Genomic DNA, 16,314 nt, shown 5'->3' with positions numbered 1-16,314 from the left:
GCGGCCCTTACCGGAGGCGGAGGGGGCGCGGGGGCTGCCGCCGGGACGGAGCCGCCTGGTCAGTGTCAGTCTCCCCTGCGGGCCCGGCCTGGGGAGCAGCAGGGAACGGAGCGGCCGCTGGCCTCACGCCGAGCGCACTACCCTGCTAGCGCCGAGGGCGGGCTCTCTGCCTCTCCGCCAATAGTACCGCGCGGCGCCCGCCGTCAGCCAATCCCCGTGAGGGCGGGCGGCGCAGGGGCGGGAGGAGTACCGGGCGGGGCCAAGGCGGCGCTGAGGCGGCGCTGCAGTGACAGGGCAGCGGGGTAGGGTGCGGCGTGGAGGGGCCATGGCGCTGGGTGGGGTGGGGAGGGGTGGGCCGGGGGCGGGCGGAGGGCGGAGGGGGCCGAGGGAAGGGGAAGGGAAGGGGCACGGCCGTAGCCGTTGGGGGGAAAGGACAGGAGTGGGGCTGGGGGGCCGTGGAGGTGAGAGGGAGCAGAAAGGGGAGGTGGATAAGGGGTGGGAGTGGTGGGAGTTTGGGCTGAGGGGTACGTGGGACTGGCGAGGCATGGCGGAGGAGAGGGGGAGCGGAGGGGTCGTGGCTGAGGGGAAACAGACTGGGAAACCGACAGAGAAATGGACGCGGAGCTGACGGGAAATAGACAAGGGGCAGAGGGATGTAGCCGAGGGGCAACGGACAGGGAAACAGACAGGGAGCTGATGGGACATGGCTGAGGGAAAGCAGACAGAGAACTGAGGGCACATGGCTGCAGAGATGTCACCAAGAGAACCGGGCTGAGGAGACATGGCTGAAGGGAAGCAGGGGGACCTGAGGGGACGTGTCTGGGGGGAAACAGACAGGGAGCTGAGAGGACATCGCTGAGGGGAAACAGAGGACCAGAGGGTCATGGCTGAGGGAAAGCAAAGAGGGGGCTGAGGGTACATGGCTGTGGAGATGTCACCAAGGGAACATGGCTGAGGGGAAACAGGGATCTGAGGAGACAAGGCTGAAGGGGAGAGGAGAGGGAGCTGAGGGAATATGGCTGTGGAGATGTCACCAAGGGAACAGGGCTGAAGAGACATGGCCAAGAGGAAGCAAAGAAGGAGCTATGGGGAACTGAAGAGGCGTCTGAGGTGATAGAGCTGGGGGGAAGGTAGCTAAGGGGAAGCAGTAAGGGGAGATGGCAGCTGGGGGAAAGTGGTGATGGGAGATGGCAGCAAGGGTACTTGGAGGTGATGAGGAAAGGCCCAAGGGGATACAGGAAGGAAATACGGGTCTCTCAGGATGGGGCATGAGCTGGGCAGAGGAGGCCCTGGGTGCTGGCAGGGGTGGGAAAATGTCTTTGCAGAGGCAGTGGGAAGCAGCCCCAGCATTAGCATGCATGCAGCAATGACACAGGGTACACTCAGCAGGCAGCACACTGAGGGTCCTGGCAGCAAAGCTTTGTCTCAAGATGGTTGCTCACAGAGACGGAGAAGTTCGAAGGTCCAACTCATTTTAGAGGCAAAGATGTTGTGTGGGTGAGAGTGAAATTCTTTGCACAAGTCCAGGTAGGTGACATCAGTCACTCTTCCTGTATCCACCAACACTATAACCCCACTGGAGAAGGCCACCAAATTTGCCAGGCACAAACTGCCCTTAGTGAGGCCATGTGGCACATATGGCTTAAAGTCCCTCAGACAAGCAGTATTGGTACTGTGAAAGCCACCACACAGGAGGAATTTTCAGCTTCATTCTTCATGGTTTAAACCATTACAACCTCTTCTGTGAGATCAGCACTTGGCTGTTGACAGCAAGGCTCCTGCCTGTGCCCAAGGGGTGGATGTGTCACTCGTCTGCCTGCAGGCAGCTAGAGAGCTACTAAATCCCATAGAAGCATGTGACACCTTGGCCTGCTCGATAAGAAAATCAAAGTGTGGTGACTAAATTAAACCAAAAATAGGTGTGTCTCATGTCTGGTCACTTGAGAGAGGAAACACCCTTTGCAGCAAGCTGGGGAAGGGGGCACACCCCATCCATGCAGAGCTGAGGCTGTAGCTTCTGCCCGCCCTGGCGAGTGTGGGTGCATTTCCAGGGCCAGAGCGTGGAAGGGTAAGAGTGTGGGGAAATCCCGTGGCCTGATGAAAGGCAGATACAGAACAACTGCTGCTGCCCTCTGCTATTTTTAAGCTCTAAGATAAAATGGCATCCTAATGGCTTTCTGTGGGAGGATCGGGCAACGGTTTGGATTTCAGGGCTGTCCCAGCCTGCCCTGGGCTTCAGGTCATCACAGGCTTAAAGATCCCTCTGCCTCCTTAGTAACCCACCTCTCTTAGACTCAGAATCACAGACTGGTTTGGGTGGGAAGGGACCTCTAAAACTCATGTACTCCAACCCCCATGCAGTCAGCAGGGACATCTGCAACTACAGCAGGTTGCTTAGAGCCCCAAACAACCTGACCTGCAATGGTTCTAGGCATGGGGCATCTCCCACCTTTCTGGTGACCTGGGACAGGCTCTCACCACCCACATGGCACAAATGTCTTCCTTCTCTCCAGTCTGAATCTCCCTCTTTGAGTTCAAACCACCACGCTTTGTGCTGTCACAGCAGGCCCTGCTCAAAAGTCTGTCCCCAGCTTCCTAGTCAGCCCCTTGAAGCACTGAAAGGCCACCAGAATGTCTCCCTGGAGCCTTCTCCAGGCTGGACAACCCCAACTGTCCCAGCCTGGCCTCACAGCAGAGATCCATGAACTGCCTACTCCAGGACTGGCCCCAGCACTGCAGGTAGGGTTCTCAGCAGAGCAGAGGGACAGAATCCCCTGCCTGACCCTGCTGCCCACGCTGCTGCGGACCAGCCCAGGACACAGCTGGCTCTGGACTGGGAGTGCATGGTGTCAGCTCATGTCCAGAGCTCCTCTCTTCTCCTCTGGAGCCTTTCTGCTCGGTGTCCTCCAAGTTAGGGCAAGCCTTGGCTCTAGCAGAGGACAGTAATTCCCACACCAGTGGAGCAGACATCATAATAGAACAATAAGTAGTGAGTAACATGGATGCTGTGTTGGGGAGTATGTCTCACCTGCTTTTGCCTTCAAAAAGGACTCCTGATTGTTCACCAAACCCTGAGTTTATGCCCCAGAAGAAAACCTTACTGGTCCAAAGCCCAGCCTTCAATGCACCACGGTCACACAGGGGCAAATTGTTGGTGATTTTAGGTGACAGAAGTGCCCAGACTTTAATCTGCCAAGTGCCAGCTCTGATAACACTCCAGTCCCATCCAGGCACACCCAGCTACCATAAACCAGGGCATACCATAAACCAACGGTGTATTCACTGCAAACTAGATGCTGTGACAGGCAACTGTCCACCATCATCCAAAGAGCCATAACTCATTGCACAAGAGGGCTTCCTGCTTCACCTCAGTTTGTAAACCCTTGGAGGTGGCTACCATCAGCCCCAAACCCATGGGTTTCCTGTCACTGAAAGCAGGTCCATCTGTTCCTGCAGCACAGGCCGGGCAGCTGTGTCCCACCATGGCTCTTCCATGGACATTGGTAGCTGAGAGCACGTTCCTCTGGTTGTCTCATCTCCATCTACAGCTGCTTCTTTGTGATGCATGGCTTGCTTCTTGCACTTCTGAGGCTGTGAGGGTTTTTCACACTGTTATGCAGAGCTTCTCAGTGCACTGAGAACTGGGCTCCATGATTCTCTTAGATCCTGCCTTGCTTCAGCTACAGCTGGGTGAATTTTCATCATTGGCTTTGGAAGGGACAGGATGGAGGACAGTGTTTCCCAGCTTGATGTCCACAGCTTGAGCAGAGCAGACAGACTGGAGATGAGGAAGAAATTGTTTACAGTGAGGATGCTGAGACACTGGAACAGGTTGCCTAGGGAGGCTGTGGATGTGTCCTCCCTGGAGGTGTTCAAGGTCAGATTGGATGAGGCTCTGAGCAGCCTGGGCTAGTGGGAGGTTTGGAGGTCCCTTCCAAACCAAACCATTCTGTGAATCTGAAGAACAGAAGAACTTGTTCCTGACTAGGGGAAGGAAAGGCTGCACTTTCATCCTCCACATAGATGAATTCCTCTGACCCTTCAGAAATCACCAACATAGAGGCAGGATGAATAGGAGGACGACTGACTGACATCTTCTGTTAGCTACTACTGTGCTCACCAACCTGGCTTGCCCAGAAGCCTGATGGCTACCTCATTGCTCTACCTGAGCTTCTCATGGCTTCTGTGGGGCACTGTTTAATAGCAAACTTCCTTGGTTTAGTTTAAAACCTAAAGTCTGCTCTTTGCTTGATGGGAGCAACTCGAGGACAGCCTCCATTTGTTGCCTTCCCCATACTTGCCCTATGCAAACATTCAGAGCATCTCATTTAGCTTTGTTTCTCCCTCAAAAGAACATAACCTACTTCTCCACTTGCTTTTCCAGCTGCCTTTTCAGACTCCCCAAGCCCGCTCTAAGCTACATTTGGCCTGGAAGAGAGGGCAGCAGGAACCACTGTCCTTGGTCATGCAGGAGACAAGATCTAGGAGACACCAAAGGTGTGTCTGTCCTTGTGATAGCAGTGGGGGGGAGTCACGCTGTGTTCTATGGGACAAGGTGTGTGAGCAATGACTCTGCCCTTTCATCATGCCAGACAGTGAAAGTGGATGGAGGAAAGGGAAAAGAGGACCAGCTCATCTCCCTAACGAGTGACTCCTGGTCAGGGCCATTAGCCCAGCAGGTAAAGCAGGCCAGCAGCTGGGATGAGTCAGTGGTGAGTGCTGAGGGAGATGGAAAGGGAGAGCTCATTTCTGGTCACTGCCACTTTGACAGGAGCTGGTGCCAATTAAGGCCATGCAGAATAGGGCAGGGTTTGGCTCTACAGATTCCATGGCATCAGCAGCAAAAGTCTTGGAGAGCAGCAGTGAAGAACTGTGCAGCTTTCTTGCCCATTTATCAAGAGTTTGTCATTTGTCATTCTCTGCTCAAAGTGCATGGGGAAAATGGAGATAAGCCAGCACTGTGCTCTCCCAGCCCTGAGCCAACCCTACTGTCCTGGGCTGGTCCTCAGCAGCATAGGCAGCAGGAGGAGGGAGGGGATTCTGCCCCTCTGTTGAGACTCCCCCCTGCAGTGCTGGGGCCAGCTGTGGAGTCCCCAGCACAGCACAGACAGGGACCTGTTGGAGCAGGGCCAGAGGAGGCCACAGCAGGCCTGGGAGCCCTCTGCTGTGAGGTTAGGCTGAGAGTTGGTTGTTCAGCCTGGAGAAGGCTCCAGGGAGACCTTCTGGTGGCCTTAACAGCCTGCTCTAGGTGCAGATGCCCCTGGTGACTGCAAGAGTTGGACTGGATGAGCATTGAAGATCCCTTCCAACCCAAACTATTGCATGTCTCTGTGACTCTCTGTCACTGCTGAAGGTAAATACACAACCTAGAAAGTGCTCAGGAGGCAGGTGGAGGGGTTTGTCCTGGCTGCTGCTGGCTGCTGAAGGGTTCACTGTCATTCCTGATCTCACCCCTTGCAGACATGCAGCAGAGTTTGTGGAGTGGTCATTGCTTCAAGCATGTCCTCATCAGTGGCAGCTAGCAAGTAATCTTAGAATCATGGAATAATTTTGGTTGAATAAGACCTTTCAGCTCACCTAGTCCAACCATTCTCTAACTCTACCAAGGTTGGGGCTAAACCAGGTCCCTCAGGACCGCATCTCTGCCACTTTAAAATACATCCAGGGCTGGGGAATCAACCACCTTCCCGGGTGAAACCTGAACCCTCAATAAAGAAAAAGTCTGGATCTATAAAGTGATTGAGTGGAGCACAGATTTGTCAGCACTTAAAGCTGCACCAAACAGACTCTTATTTTCAGGACATCATTTTAGAGTCATAGGATTGTTTGGGTTGGAAAAGCCCTCTAAGATCATCCAGTCCAACCATCATCCAACATCACCATAGCCATTAAACCATGTCCCCAGGTGCCGTGTCCACACGTTTCTTGCACACCTTCAGGCATGGTGATTCCACCACCTCCCTGGGCAGCCTGGTCCAGTGCTTGACAGTCTTGCAGGAAAGAAATTGTTCCTCATGTCCAAACTAAACCTCCCCTGGTACAATTTCTTCTCATTCTACCACCTGATACTGGCAAGAAGAAACCAACCCCCATCTGACTTCAACCTCCTTGCAGGGACTTGCAGAGAGCAATGAGGTCTCCCCTCAGCCTCCTCTTCCCCAATCTGAACAGCCCCAGTTCCCTCAGCTGCTCTTCACAAGACCTGTTCTCCAGACTTCTACCTGTGGATGCCTGTGAACACCTCACAGAATTTGAATTCTCTGACCAAAGTACCCTGTGACTTTTGCTCCCAGCCTGCAGCCTGCACTGCACGTCCACGTCCTTATCCTGCATCAGGCATCAAGTAGAAGCCAACCAGGCAGAGGCAGGCAGGACACTGCTCCAGCAACAACAAAAGCGTGGTGGGTTGCTGGCAGAGATTGCACAGCCAGCCAGGGCTGTTGTGTTCATCAAAGCTGACTCCAGCACGATGGAAGCCATGGAATTTTGGCCAGGGCTCCCTGCCGCCATCCCAGAGACCTGTCAAGTCTCTCTGGCTGGTCATGGGATTTGCCTTGCAGCTGGCACACCCCATCATCTCCTGATCCAGGATCTGCCCCTCAGCTGCAACCCAGCATGTGGGGCTGCAGAGGAGGAGGCTGTGATGCTGCAACAAGCATGTAAGGAGGAACTTCTTTGGTGTGAGGGTGTCCCAGGCTGCCCAGAGAGGTTATGGAGTCTCCTTCCCTGGAGAGATTCCAAAGCTGCCTGGACACTCTGATCCTGGGCAAGCTGCTGTGGGTGTCCCTGCTGGATGATCCCCAGAGGTCCCTTCTGACCTCCTATGGTTCTGGGATTGGGGATTCTGTGAGGCTAGGAGAGTGAGTACCACTGCTGCAGGCTCTGCAGCACCAGGAGCATCAACAGAAAGCATAGCTCTAGCTGCTGTCCTGCAGTGTAGGTCCTACCATGAACAATCCAGCATGTGGGACACTTCCCACACACACAGCACATGGACCAGAGCATGAGCTTTCCCACACAGGAAGAGGACAATCTGCAGAGGATTGTCATGCTGAGAGAGTTGGATTTGTCCAGTCTGGAGAAGAGAAGGCTCCAGAGAGACTTTCTGATGACCTTTCAGTGCTTCATGGGGCCAGCCAGAAAGCTGGGGAAAGGCTTTTGAACAGGGCCCTTGTGACAGGACAAGGGGAGATGGCTTGAACTCAAAGAGGCAGATTCAGACTGGAGAGAAGGGAGAAATGTTAGCACCATGTGGGTGGTGAGAGCCTGGCCCAGGTTGGCCAGAGAGGTAGGAGATGCCCCATCCCTGGAATCACTGCAGGTCAGGGACATCTGTTTGAGGCTCTGGGCAACCTGCTCTAGTAACAGATGTCCCTGCTGACTGCAGGAGGTTGGACTAGATGGCCTTGAATGGTCCCTTCCCACCCAAACCAGTCTGTGAGTCTCTCACTCTATGATTCAGAAGCTGACATTTGCATTGCTCTGTAAACAGAGTCTTCTTCTGGGACATGCAGAGCAGTCTGGCTTTCTAGATGGCTTTGTGCTGCTCCTTTACGCTGGAGAGGGCTTTGAGCATCAGATTGGCAGAGCTGATCTTTAGCCTGGGCCTTCATAAATGAAGCCAAATTCTTCCAAGGCAGAAAAATGGAGGCTGTGCTGTGACAGTGAAATGCCCTCAGGAGGTTGCATGTAGCCTTGAGTTACCTTTCATAAATAGGTTAACAGCTGGAGGGCCCCTGGGGGTGCAGAACAAGGGACATGCTCTACATGCCCTATATGATATGCCCTGTCCTAAGCAATGCTGCCACTTGCTTGATTTATATCTGGAGATTAAAGGATTTGCCTTTCCATCAAATTATTCTCCTGGAATTGCCAAGTGGGGAGAGGGAGGATTTCGCTCACGTTCTCGGGGCTGTGCCGCGCTCCTCGGGGCCGCGCCGCGCTCCCCGGGGCCGTGCTCTCCTGTGCCGTGTGTGGAACGTGCGGCTCCCAAACGCCTCCCCATCACCGGGGTGCTGATCTGCTACTTTTGTCCTGCTCCTGGGGCACAGGATGGTCAGGGCACAGGAAGGGGTGAGAGGTCCTTGGGCCCTGAGGAACTTCCAGCCCGAACTGGACAGAGCACGCAACCACAAGAGACAAAAGCTGGGTGAGGACAGAGGGAAGGACTCTCCTGGGGAAAAGCCGAAGGGGCCAGCTCCACCAGCCCCTGGAGAGCTGCAAGTCACAAGCCTCACCCACAAGGAAACTGACTAAGATCTTCAAGGCCTTCTCGAACTGAAACGATTCTATGATTCTATGACTGGGGGGGTGGAGGGCAAGAGGATGGAGCCAGACTCTTCTCAGTGGTGCCCAGTAACAGGACAAAGGGCAATGGGCACCAAGTGGAACCCAGGAAGTTCCATCTGAAGAGAAACTTGTTTGGTGTGAGGGTGCTGGAGGAGGCTGCCCAGGGAGGTTGTGGAGCCTCCTTCCCTTCAAAGCCACCTGGCCATTGTGACCCTGGGCAAGCTGCTGTGGGTGCCCCTGCCTTAGCAGGAGGGTGTTGGGTGATCTCCAGAGGTCTCTTCCAACCACACCATGCTGGGATTTGGAGATTCTGTGCTCTGCCTGTGCTGGCCCTGGTACAGCACTCTGACTGCTGGACTGGCTGAAGCTCTGGGAGAGGAGATTCCATACCACCCATAATGACTGCTGGAGGCATTCCTGGGACCCAACGGTCCCCTCCCTTTCTGAGTCCTAATAAGCTGGTGGTAAGCCTTTGATGTGGCAACAAGTTAGGCAGGGAAATGGTACCTGTGCTAATTAACACTTTGGAACTGGCAGCTTTCTGAGCCCTTTGTTTCTGTGGAAGCAATGGAAGGTTCCTGCTGGACCTCCTGTTTGCCATCCAGTATTTTCATAGAAACACAGAATCATTAACATTGGAAAAGACCTCTAAGACCATCAAGTCCAACCTCCTAAAAGGCCAACCCTTTTTCTGGTTCCATCACAGAATTCCTGCATTTCCCTTTTTTTCCTGAGGTAGCCAGTATCTGAGGGTCTCACCATGCACTCTTCTTTCTTCCATGGCTGCCTTCCCTGCCCTTGGTGAGCTCTCCTGGACTCACCACCTTCCTTGCTGTGGTGGGATGGGACTGTACTGTGGGTATTGTCTTTGGCCAGACCATACCCTTCACATACATTCCCTACACCACCCAGCTGTGTTCCAATGCTTTCAGTATACTTTATCTTATTGCTCTCAACATCTCCAATACCTCTGTGTTCCTTCTGCTCATAGACAGAAGTCAGGGCAGTGCCCAGCAGCATAATGACCAAGTTCCCTTCCTAAAACAACACAGCCACTTCAGAACTCTGCCTCCCATAAAGTTGCCCTTGCTCCATCAAAATGACTGAGACCACTGTGGCTCCCTGCAGACTTCCCAGGGTGATTTTCAAGATTTCACTTTGGGCAGCTGGTCCTTTTTCATGAACCCTGTGAAAGACAAGTGAGATGGGAAGTCCATGTGCATGTGCTCACCCCAGCCATGCAGCCACTGCTGGTCCCATTTTGCAAACTCCTCAGGTCAGACATGCAAATAAAGGGTGTGTAGCTTTCATTTCTACACTTTAAATATGAGCCACACATGGAAATTGCATGAAAAACATCTTTTCAGGCTAGGAGCAAGCCATGGGTGTGGATTAAAGGCAGCAGCAAGGACACAGCTCAGCACTTCTTGACCCCTGCAGCCTGAGCCCATGGAGGCAACAGTGTAGTCCCTGGGGACCCCATCCCTGCAAGCCAGTTGTGATGAACTGGCTGCCACCAGCATGGTCACTTGCCTTGCCCAGCTAATGAAGCCCTCCCAGCATAGCAGACACAGAGCACTGTGCTGTGCAAAGTGGGCCTTCCAAAACATCCCAAAGTGGTACCTCATGGAGCAGAGGTTTTCAGGCATGGAAATGAAGAGGTTCTTGAGTACTACAGTCAGTTTTGGGCCCCTCACTATAGAAAGAACATTGAGGTTCTGGAGCATGTCCAGAGAAGGATAACAAGGCTGGTGAACACATGGCCTACAAGGAGTGCCTGAAAGAGCCGAGTCTGAAGAAGAGGAGGCTGAGGGGAGACCTCCTTGCTCCTTATAACTACCTGAAGGGAGGTTGGAGTGAGGAGGGGACAGCCTCTTCTCCTTGGTGACAAGTGACAGGAGCAGAGGAAATGCTTACAAGCTGCACCAGCAGAGGTTTAGGCTGGATATTAGGGGCTAGAGAGGGGGTCTCCAAGGAATTAACTCCCATCCCAAGCTGTAGGAGGAAGGAGAAAGGAAAGTGCTGGCTGGGCTGAGGGTGTAACTGCTAAGAAACTGGCCCAGAGGAGAGAAATGAGAGCTGCTCCCTGCACTCCATGCCACGGCTGCAGCAGAGAGCTACGTGAATTCTGTATGGAGCACAGAGGGGATGAGGTCAGAATGAAAAGTTGCCTGAAAATGCTGAAGGATGGAACTCTTGTTAAATCCCAGCTGCTGCAAGAGACAATTTCTCTAAGACTATATCTCCCTCTGGGACTCTGTAACAGACCTGGAGCCTTGGTTGTGAAATATCATCACTGCCAGCAGAAAAAAACCAAACACCCAAAACAATCAGAATGCAGCCAAAATCCAAAGCTTGTGCTCAAAGGCCTCAGACTGCATTCTGTTTTCTGTGTCTCTGCTCACACTCTACAAAGAGCTGAGAGGAGGGGGGGATGACAGCAGCTCTGGTTGCTGTGGGTGAGGATCCCCATTTAAATTCTTATTCATCTCCCAAAAATGAGAGACGTTAAGGAAGGGGGGGGGAGGGGGGAGGCACTGCTCTCCAGTCACTGCTTGGAATAGAAATACAACTTGTTCATACAAAGCATGGAAAATTATGACAATCTGGTGGAAAAAAAAAGTCTTGGCAGCCAGTGAAATTCAGAAAAGGAAGGAGGGGAGAGGCTGCAGAAAGTCTGAGCAACTGCAGAAGTAAAACTTCCACAGTGAAGGCTGAGAGACAGCCCCCCTCCATGGCATTTCATGGCAATCATTGCTTTGGATATGCTTTGGGGGCAGAAAGCAGGGTTTGTGTTGGAACATGAGCCACTGTCTGCCCAGGTGGCCAAGAAGGACACCAGTGTCCTGCTTTGGATCAGCAATGGTGTGGCCAGCAGGACCAGGGCAAGGATTGTACCCCTAGACTGGGCACTGGTGAGGCCACATCTCCAATCTTGGGGTCTGGACCCTTCACTCCAAGAAGGACATTGAGAGGCTGGAGCAGGTCCAGAGAGGAGCAACAAAGCTGTTGAAGGGTCTGAAGAACAGGGCTGGTGAGAAGCAGCTGAGAGACCTGGGGTTGTTGAGCCTGGAGAAAAGGAGGCTGAGGGGAGACCTTCTGGCTCCCTGCAACTCCCTGCAAGGAGGTTGGAGCCAGGTGGGGGTTGGTCTCTTCTCCCCAGTAACAGGTAACAGGATGAGAGAAAATGGCCTCAAGTTGCACCAAAGGAGGTTTAGGTTGGACATTAGAAGAAACTTCTTCACTGAAAGAGTTTTCAAAGACTGCAACAGACTCCCCAGAGAGCCTGAACCCCCATCCCTGAAGGACTTTCAAAGCCATAGAGATGTGGTGCTGGTGAGCACCAGCCTTGGTGGAGTGAGACAACGGTTGGACCTGATGATCTTAGAGGGCTTTTCCAACTAAAATGATTCTGTGATTCTCTTTAGGGCCCAGCAAGGCAGGGCTGTCACACACTGGGTTTCAGTAGTACTTCTGGTGTTCTGCAGTCCAGAGGAAGTGTCACAGCAAACAGCATGGCAGCAGACAGGCAGAAATTAAGGAACTTTTAGGCACACCTCTCTCTGTGTGCAGAACGTAACTGGAAGTGTTCACCACGCAAGGATCCAGGCAACCAAGCAGCTCAACTGCTCAGCAGCTCAACTGTTGTTGTGGTTTTGATAAGCTGAGTGAGTGACTCTTAGCAGCACTTTGCTGTGAAGTGGGAGCTCTGTGGAAGGGGAAGAAAAACTCTGAAGGAATCAAAGCTCCCCCCTCACCTAAACTGCTCCTGAATTACTGGGTTTGAAGAAAGTTTGTGGCAGCTGGGAAAACCCCCAAAAAGCAGTGATAAAGGTTGCTATAAATAGCAGCCTCCAGTGCCAGCTTCAGTCAATAAACAGAACTGTAACGAGAGTGAGCTTGAGAAAATGGATCCTAGAGGAGGAGTGAAGAGGATTCCACAGGCCCTTGTAAACAGACCCTCCCCAGCCTTCCTGTAGCCCCCTTCAGATATTGACATGCAGCTCCAAGGTCTCCCTGGAGCCTTCTCTTCTCCAGGTTGAACAGTCCCTCCTCTCTCAGCCTGTCCCCACAGGGGATGTGCTCCAGCCCTCTGATCATCTTTGTGGCTTCCTCTGCTCCTGCTGGAGCAGGTCCAGCTCCTTGTGTTGGGGACCCCAGAGCTGGACACAGTACTCCAGGTGAGGTCTCACCAGAGCAGAGCAGAGTGGCAGTATCATCTCTCTTGATCTGTTGGCTGTGCTGCTTTTGATGTAGCCCAAAGCAGTTTGAAAAGTCAATGGATTCATTCCCCTCTGTCTGAGAAGAGGCTCCAATGCCTCTTGCCTCCTCTACTTGGCCATGAAGCCTTTGGAAGAGGGACCAAGAGTTAATCATTTTGTCACAGCTGTCAGGAGCATCCTGCCAGCATGGTGCTGGCTGTACCCAGCCCAAACACTTCCCTAAAATGAAGATCTGAATCAACCCATTGCTTTGGGGTTAAACTGTTCCATGTTAGCAATATTTCACTGCTCTTCAGCTGTCACCCTCCCAGGAGGTGATTAACCAGCAGCCTGCAGCAGCCTCCTGAGGAAACCCGAGAAGGAAAACGTGAAGCCACTGAGAACAGCCAAAGGACTTCAACGTCAAATTGCTGCCCCAGTAAATGGAAGCAGATTTGTGGCACTGGGGAATAAGCAGTTTCTTGGTTGAGGAGATGAAGCAGCCATGATGAGTGTGGTGCCAAGCCTGGATCTGGTTTCAAAGCCTTCCCACAGCTATCCCAAATAAGCACTAGGGAGAAAGCGACGCTGCCAGCAGGGAACAGAATCAGAACAGCCTGAGCGTGAATGAAGGGCTGGAGGTTTGTGACAGGGGTCCTTCAGCAGGGGGAAGCCACTCAGAGGTCTCCAAATGGGGTCATGTCTCTGGCAAAAGCAGGAATGGGGAAAGGAAGCTGAGGAGGGACTTTTGATAAGGGCTTGTAGTGATAGGATGAGGGAGAATTGATTGAATCTGGAAGAGGACAGATTTAGACTGGAGATTAGGAAGAAACTCTTTACAATGAGAGTGGTGAGACCCTGGAACAGGTTGCTTGAGCAGGTTGTGGATGCCCCCCCTGTGTTCAAGGCCAGGCTGGATGAGGCCTTGAGCAACCTGGCCTAGTGGGAGGTGTCCCTGCCCATGGCAGGGGGGTTGGAACTGGATGAGCTTTAAGGTCCCTTCCAAACCAAACTATTCCATGATTCCACAAGTCTATGAAAGCAGTGCTCAGTGGGTCCCCACCACAGCTCAGAAAGAGGCCTGCAGCCTCACACCACTGCACCTTCAATCTCCTGTCCTCCTGATTTGCCTACTGAGCACCAGGATGCTCTACCTTGATGCTCCACGTGCCCTTCAGTCCTCACAGGAGAGCTGCGTACCTTGCCACAGACTGAGCACTGCCAGCTCAGCCCCAACCCTATCCTGGGCTGGTCCCCAGCAGTGTGGGCAGCAGGGGAGGGAGGGGATTCTGTCCCTTTGCTGTGCACTGATGAGACCCCACCTGCAGTGCTGGGGCAGCTCTGGAGTCCTCAGCACAGACAGGGAGCTGTTGGAGCAGGGCCAGAGGAGGCCACAGCAATGCTGGGAGGGCTGGGAGCCCTCTGCTGTGAGGCCAGGCTGAGAGAGTTGGGGTTGTTCAGCCTGGTGAAGGTTCCAGGGTGTCCCAGCAGGGACACCTCTTGCTAGACCAGGTTGCTGGATTCAGGCAGCATACACCACCAAGCCCCCTGTACTATGTGTTACTAGTGGGCTGTGGAACACCAGAGTTGAGAGGAGGGGCTGGAACCAGGGAGATTTGAGGCATCAGGACCATCTGAGTCCTCACAGCTTCAAACTCCTGTCTATCATTGCACTGATGGTGCCTGCCCAGTCAGGAAGCTTGCAAGCAAAAGATGTAATTTTTGTTCCATTGCTGATGGCTTTGCTGCCAAGGTTTGTCCCCAGCTCCTCAGGCTGCAGTCTGGAAGAGGAGAACCCACAGCTTCATTTGGCAGGATGATGAAAGAACATCCAGGTGTCTAAGGTTCCTCATAGGGCTGGATTAAAAGATAGGTCAGGAGAAATCTTGGAGGGATTGTGATGAAAGAGAAATTTTGTGTGTGTCTGCTGGTCACACCCAGTTATTAAGGGGCATTAGGCTGTGATTTGTAACCAAATATTACAAATATGGCTATTTATGACCAAATGATCCTATGCTAATCCCCTGGGGCCATCCAGCCAGAGCACTCAGGCACAAAGAATGGGGCCATAATCTCTCTTGTAGCAGTTGATGACAGCCAGCCTCTTGTTCCAAGAGCAAAATCAGACCAGAACTTAGAGAAGGGCTCAAAAAAAAACGAAGTCTGTTGATAAGGGCAGGCTGGAAGATCAGTGACCTACAGCACACAACCAAAACTGCACCCATGGGACCATCAGCTGGGGCCTTGCCATTTATCTACTGCTGAAAAGACACCAACCTGCATACAAGCAGCATCTCCTGAAACACTAATGGTCCCTGTAAACACATCTTCTTAATGCAAGAGCAAAGATTAATCACAGATTCATCATTTCAGCTGGAAAATATCTCTAAGATCATCAAGTCCAACCATTCCCTAACTCCACCAAGACTGGTGCTAACCCATGTCCCTCAGCACCACAGCACTGCAGCTTTGAGACCCCTCCAGGGATGGGGATTCTGCCACCTCCCTGGGCAGCCTGGGCCAGTCCTTGACAGCCCACAAGGGCAAGAAATTATTCCCTATGTCCAACCTAGACTTCCCCTGGGGCACTTGAGTCCTTTTCCTCTTGTCCTGTTCCTTGGGAGAAGAGACCAACCCCCACCTGGCTCCAACCTCATTCTAGGGAGTTGGAGAGAGCCAGGTCTCCCCTCAGCCTCCTTTTCTCCAGGCTCAACAATCCCAGCCCTTGGCCTTGTTGAACCATATCCCATTGCCCTCACTCATCAATCCAGCCTGGCCAGGTCCCCTTGTAGATCCCTTCTGACCCTCCAGCAGATCCACACTCCCACCCACCTTGGTGTCATCTCCAAACTGACTGAGGGAGCCTCAGTTCCCTCATCCTGATCATGGGTAAAGAGGTTAAAGAGAACTGGCCCCAGTGCTGAGCCCTGGGGAGCACCACTAGTGATCAGTCTCCAGCTAGAGTTAACTCCATTCCCCACCACTCCACAGGCCTGGTTTTACCCCAGTGAAGGCTCCATCCACCCAAGTCATGAGCAGCCAGCTAAGAACAACTGCTAACAAACTGTCAGGAGCTCTGTCATGCTGCTGTGCAGAGGCTTGCTCCACAGCAGAGCCCTCCCAGTGACTGTGTGTGGTTCCAGTATCGACAGGCCATTAATGTTGAAGCATTTAAAGGTGCACAAAAAAGCTGCTTCCTGTGTCTGCAGTAGAGCATTGCTGCTAATGCTTCTTCATTAGGCAGTCTTGACAATGAGGAGATGCTGCTGCTCTGTCACCAGCAAGGCTGCCTGCAGCAGGTTGCTGCTCCCCAGGGTGCCATGAGCAAGGCAGGTGGCTAAAGACAAGGGAAAGGGATTCATGCAGCTGCCAAATGGCACATATCCAAAACGTTCAGGCCTTCCATTCCTGTAGCTGTTGCTCCCACCTTGAACATCCCTCATCTGTGGGAGCAGGCTCAGGGTTTGCTGAAGAGTGCTTTTTGCCTGGTTTGTCCAGCATGGTCTGTAAAAACCATGGAGGATGATGAGCACTGACATTTGTACCTGACACAGCATGCTGGGGCCTGGATGGTACCTCTGAAGGTCACCCAGTCCAACACCCTTCTGCTAAAGCAGGGCACCCACAGCAGCTTGCCCAGGATCACAATGGCCAGGGGGGTTTGGAATCTCTTCAGAGGAGACCCCACAACCTCTCTGGGCAGCCTGCTCCAGGCCTCCAGCACCCTCACACCCAAGAAATTTCTCCTCCTGGCCAGCTGGAACCTCCTGGGTTCCATTTTGTGCCCACTGCCCTTTGTCCTGTCACTGGGCATCCTGACAAG

General features: G+C 53.0%; 1 protein-coding gene across 10 annotated transcripts in view; it reads right to left on the bottom strand.

Moving 5' to 3' along the window:
- MAP4 (microtubule associated protein 4) overlaps positions 1 to 137 on the bottom strand; it is a 135,881-nt gene extending 135,744 nt beyond the window's left edge. For 4 of the 10 annotated variants that reach the window (XM_068146109.1, XM_068146115.1, XM_068146114.1 and 1 more), the window contains exon 1: positions 12 to 122. The gene's annotated coding sequence lies outside the window, so the exon portion shown is untranslated. Of the gene's footprint in view, positions 1 to 11 lie in introns of all 10 variants that reach the window. The other 6 variants (XM_068146116.1, XM_068146113.1, XM_068146120.1 and 3 more) reach the window with 5 other exon arrangements.
- Between the last annotated feature and the right edge of the window lie 16,177 nt (positions 138 to 16,314).

The sequence above is a fragment of the Melanerpes formicivorus genome, unplaced genomic scaffold (genome assembly GCF_026170545.1).
Source record: "Melanerpes formicivorus ecotype bairdi unplaced genomic scaffold, bMelFor1.0.p_v2 SCAF_13, whole genome shotgun sequence".
Classification (NCBI taxonomy): Eukaryota; Metazoa; Chordata; class Aves; order Piciformes; family Picidae; genus Melanerpes; species Melanerpes formicivorus.
This window is presented reverse-complemented; position numbering and strand designations above follow the sequence as displayed.